The sequence below is a fragment of the Chrysochloris asiatica genome, unplaced genomic scaffold (assembly GCF_000296735.1).
Source record: "Chrysochloris asiatica unplaced genomic scaffold, ChrAsi1.0 scaffold00089, whole genome shotgun sequence".
NCBI classification, from domain to species: Eukaryota; Metazoa; Chordata; class Mammalia; order Afrosoricida; family Chrysochloridae; genus Chrysochloris; species Chrysochloris asiatica.
This window is the reverse complement of record NW_006408607.1, coordinates 8,850,064-8,856,090: the sequence shown is the minus strand read 5'-3', so window position 1 is coordinate 8,856,090 and position 6,027 is coordinate 8,850,064.

Sequence of the window (6,027 nt, the reverse complement as noted above, 5' to 3'; positions counted from 1 at the left end):
CAGATGATACAAGGTTACTTTCTGAAAGTGAAGAGGACTTGAAACATTCACTGATGAAGATCAAAGAGCACAGCCTTTGGTATGGATTACATCTCAATGTCAAGAAAACAAAAATCCTCACCACTGGACCAATGAACAACATTCTTATCAATGGAGAAAAGATTGAAGTTGTCAAGGACTTTATTCTTCTTGGATCAATTATCAATACTCACAGAAGCAGCTGTCAAGAAATCAAATGATGTATTGCATTAGGCAAATCTGTTGCACAAGGCCTTTTTAAGGTGTTGAAGAGCTAAGATGTCAGCTTCAGGACTAAGGTGCACCTGACCCAAGCCATGGTATTTTCAATAACCTCATATACATGCGAAAACTGGACAGTGAATAAGGAGGACCATAGAAGAGTTGATGCTTTTGAGTTATGGTGTTAGAGGAGAATATTCAAAGTGCCACGGGCTGCCAAAAGAACCAATAGATCTGTTTTGGAAGAAGTGCAGCCAGAGTGCTCCTTGGAGGTCAGGATGGCCAATCTTCATCTCTTATACTTCAGACATATTGTCAGGAGGAACCAGTCGCTGTAGAAGGATATCATGTTTGGTAAGGTGGAGGGTCAGAGAAAGAGAGGAAGACCCCCAATGAGATGGATTGGCCAAGTGTCAGCATCGATGGACTCAAGCATGGCAACAGTAGTGAGGTTCGCCCAGGATTGGACAGTGTTTCTTTCTGCTGTGCATAAGGTCGGTATGGATCGGTATTGACTCGATGGCATCTAACAACAACAACAATTACAAAATTCTATCATGTGGTCCCCAGCATCATTTCTATCATCAAGACCATATTCTCCAACCACCAATGCTTACTTTTTATTTCACATTCCAATCACCAGTAATTATCAGTGCATCTTGATTGCAAGTTTAATCAATTTCAGAGTGAATACAATTGTAGAATTCTTCAATTTCAACATCACTAGCTTTGGTAATTCGTGTGTAAATTTGAATAATAGTGGTACTGACAGGTCTTCCTTGTAGGCTTATGGATATTATCTAATCACAGACAGCATCTTACTATAGGATAGATCTTGAAATATTCTTTTTGGTAATTAATGAAACACCATTCCTCTTCAATTTGTCATTCCTGGCATAGTAAACCAGGTGATCATCTGATTCAAAATGGCTAATACCAATCCATTTTATCTCAATAATGCCCAGTATAGCAATCCTTATATATTCCATTTCATTTTTGAGAATTTCAAATTTTTCTAGAGTCATACTTTACACATTCTATGTTCTGCTTATTAATGGATGTTTATAGCTGTTTCTTCTCATTTTCACTTGTGGCCCATCAACAAATGAAGGTCCCTAAAGCTTTACTCCATTTGTGTCATCATGGTCAACTCTACTTTGAAGAGGCTGTTCTTCCACATTAGTGTTTTGAGTGCCTTCCAATATGAGGGGCTCATCTTCTGGCACTGTATCTGACAATGTTCCACTGCTATTCATAAGGTTTTCATCAGATAAACATTCAGAAGTTTATTTCTTCTCTGTTGTTAAGGGATCTGTCTCTCTTTCTTCCTGGTCTGTCTTAGTCTGGAAGCTCCACTGAAACCTATCCACCATGGATCACCCTGATGGTATTTCAAATACCAGTGGCATAACTTCCAGTGTCACATCAACATGCAAGCCACCAGAGTCCAACAAACTGACAGACAAGTGGATTCCCAACGTAGACAGGGAGAGAAATGAGCATCAGACATTTCACATCTGAAAACTTCTCTTTACATAATTAAAGAGACAAAGAGGATAAGGTCTTACACTCACATGTCAGCATATCCCATATGGACATTCCCAGCCAAATGTTGACACCTCCCTAAACTCATATTTCCTTGTACCTCATCCTAAATCTTCCACCCTTTTAACTCTTTCTCTCCTATCAAATTGTGGTCAAACTTCGCCTCTCATACTTCAGACATATTGTCAGGAAGGACCAGTTGCTAGAGAAGGATATAATGTTTGGTAAGGTGGAGGGTCAGAGAAAAAGAGGAAGACCCCCAGTGAGATGGAATGGCCAAGTGGTAGCATCAATGGACTCAAGCGTGGCAACAGTAGTGAGGTTGGACCAGGATTGGGCAATGTTTTTTCTGCTGTGCATAAGGTCGCTATGGGTCGTCAGTACCGACTCGATGGCACCTAACCACAAATCTAAGAATCACCTCCCTTCTCATAAAACTAGTTGTTAAGAGCGCTATCATGACTCATGACAACCCCCTGTGTGTCAGAATAGAACTGTGTTCCAGAGAGTTTTCAATGGCTGATTTTTCTACAGTAGATCCCCAGGTCTTTCTTCCCTGGCATCTCAAGGTAGACTCAAACTTCCAAACATTCAGTTAGCAGCTGAGCACTTTAACCATTTCACTACCAAGGACTTGTCTCTTATCATACCCACTGCCATCAAATCAGTTCCAACAGGACAGACAGAGGAGAACTATGCCATCGGAGTTGAGGCGATAAATCTTTACAGAAGAAGACTACCTCATTTCTCTCCTGTGGAGTAGCTGGTGGATTTGAACAGCCAACCTTTCTGTTAGCAGTGCAATGCTTAACCAGCTGTGCCACGAGGGATATCTCTACTCGTCTTGTTGTTGTTAAGTGCCATGAAGTCAGTTCTGACTCATAGTGAGTCTGTATATGAGCAGCTGGTGGTTAGCACTCCAGTGCTTATCCTACAGTGCTATATCAGGGTTCCTGTCTTCTGATAGCAATTGGAAAATTCCAGGCTCTTCTATTTTGCCTATTTCCATAGCCTTTGAAGCATCTGAGAATCATAGCTCTCTCTCCTCCCCTGTTCACTCTATGGATCTGAACAGAGGATGACATTTCAAGTCCTGAGTGTAAGCTCAGAGAGGTTAAAGGAAATGAGGGTATACTTCATTACAAACTGAAGTATTCTTGTGTTTCTCAGGTTCTCTTTGATGGTACATAAGCATTTACAAATACAAATCAAATTTATCTCATATTGTAAAGGTTTATCTCCTCCCTAAATATCCCTGAGTTATAGCCTGCTGTTATCAAAATGATAGCTTTATTATTCTACATAAAGATGCGCACATATCCACATTTGCATTACACTGATCATATTACAAAGCTTTCTTCCTTCATGTGATCCGAGGAGATAACTAGGAGCCATGGTAGCATACTAATTAAATGCTTGTTGCTAACACAAAGACCAGTGGTTTGAACCCATCCATTGTCCCATGGGAAAAACATGGAAGTCTGCTCTCATATGGATTATATCTTTGGAAACCCTATGGGCAGTTCTACTCTATCCTCTAGGGTTGTATTGCATGTAAATCAGCACAACAGTAATTGGTTTTATTTGTTTTGTTTGTTTGTTTGTTTGTTTGTTTGTTTAGTGGATAACTTTGTATTCCATGGATTTTCTCACCTTGGGAAAAAGAACAATTGTTAACAATCCATGAAGTTTGAAGACTAGAGAATCAGCAAATGTTGAGTGAAATTTTATATTAAACTACATTGGGAAATACTTATCTCTACGTTCACTTGTGTGTTTTCTGTGTTTTAGACTTCCAAGATCTCAAGAGAGCTTGAGTAGCAACCCTATGCTTCAGCCAAATGCACTGAGCAGAAACCAATTTATATTAGGCAACTTACTAATGATTAGATGGTAGTGGAAAATAGAAACAGAGGAAAAGAAGTGAGACAAATGAACAGGAGGTTGGATGTTAAGAGGCAAGGAGAACAGACAGACTATGAGGAGTTGTCAGTAGTGGGCATGAGGGAGAAATTTTTAAAAACAGGAAATTCTATTCTGTATTTTTAGTTTTTCATGATGTGCTTCAACATATTCCTCCTCCACATTCTCCATGTCCAACCAGTATCCCTGAATTTTCAATAAAGTTCTACCCTAACCTAATTTCTGCCTTGTGTGAGTAAGGTTCTAAGAAACTCAAAGAAAATGCACTTCATCCATGTGCAGTTGATATGAGCCAAAGAAGAGAACAGGAGTAAGAAAGGGGATATAAGCAATAAAGACAATTCAGCAGAAACATGAAATGAGAGCAAGAGGTGAACAGAAAAAATATAAATGCCTAAAGATTAAATTGGAATAATAGGATAAAATTTAGGTCTTCATCATCAGGAATATTATGATTCCACCCAATTTAACTTAATTGTAAAGGACTGTGTGAATGCAGTGGGTGGAGGAAATTGTGAACTTCCTCAGACAAGTGACTTTAGTGATACTTGCTCCTGGTTAGAGTGTAGAAAGTTGCAAGACTGTCATGCTCACACTACATAACAAGAACAAGCCATTGTTGTTGTTAAGTGTCATTGAGTTGCTTCCAACTCATAGTGAATCTGTATAGGGTTTCTGAAGAACAGCTGGTGAGTTTTAACTGTCAACCTTGCAATTCAAACCAACCTTGAGGTTCAATCCTTATCCTACAGTGCTACACCAGGACTCATATTCATAATTTTGTTTTGGTTTTCAGAACTGTCATGAATTGATTGTGTACCCTGAAAATATATATGGCAACTTGGCTGGGCCATGATTTTCAATGGCTTGGCAGTTATAGTGCAATCTGGAATTGTGTAATAATGTAATTGTTCCCCATGATGTGCTAAGTCAATTAGTTGTAAGCTCTCTTGAGATCTTGGAAGTCTAATACACAGAAAACACACAAGTGAACATAAAGGTAAGTATTCCCCAACCTAGTAAATATAAATTTTCACTCATAACCCTGATTCCATGTAAGGGGAGCTCCCTGGGCATGTGGCTTGCATCAACTTTTATCTTACAAGAGATAAAAGGAGAGAGAGGGAAGCTGAGGTCAGGAGGCCTTGACCATCACCAACAAAGAAGAGCCAGAGCAAAGTGTGTCCTGTGGTTCTGGAGTTCTGGTATTGAGACCCTCAAAACCCAAAGAAAGATTGATGCCAAGAGACAGGGAGATCTCCAAAGGATGCTTAGCCTACAGATGTTGAAAGGAGACAAGGATCTTCCTTTTAAAATGTAAACTGAAAAAGAGAAAAAACCTTCCTCTAGAGTTGACACCCTGAATTCAGATTCTAACCTTTTCGAATGTCAGAGAGTAAATTTGCGTTTGTTAAAGCCACCTATTTGTAGTATTTCTATTACAGCATTACTAGAAAAGACAATAATCCACCAAAGGTTAAAGACAAATGAACTAAATCCTAAAGAATTGCAAGCCCTTCCTCAGAGAGAAGAAAGGACCCACCAAACTCATTGCCATAAAGCCAATTCTGACTCTCAGTGACCTGGTAAGGATTTCCAAGACTATAAATCTTTACAGGAGCAAAAAGCATCATCTTTCTTCTGAGCAGTAGTTGGTGAATTTGAACTGCCGCTATTGCAGTTAGCAGTCCAGTGCTTATTCTGCATTGTCACAGCTACCTTTATTCATGGTGGTACAATGAAAGGAAAAGAAGTTGGAAATCACTGGAGGTAAGAAGACAACAGCTGTCCTTTCTGTGAACTTTTAATAATCACATGTAGATTCAAATTATGGATTAGAATCCCAAATCGTCCCAATAACACAATGAGTCTGTACCCACTTGCCAAAACGTTTCCAAGGACCTTCTCTAAATGCATAGATTGTCAACTAAGGATTGGAAAAAAATACTTTAGAGAAATCCCAAACCTTCATGGAGTACAAAGAAGACTAGAGACAGGGACATTGGCCTTAACCAACCACACTACAGATGGCCAATGAAGACGGAGAACAGAACGGCAGGACTGACATTTTTCAAGGTGGCACTGTGGGTTAATGCGCCAGACTGCAAAGCCATTTGAACTGCAAGATTGGTGATTCAAGTTCACCAGTTGCTCCATGGAAACCCTATACAGGGTCGCTATGGGTTGGAACCAACTCATTAGCACTTAACAACAACAACAACTGTTAGGATAGGATGGGAAATGAGAGAGAGCTCAAAAAGTCAGTATATGGGCTATAAAAATACATTGACAGAGAACTTCCAGATGTTCAAGCCAGAT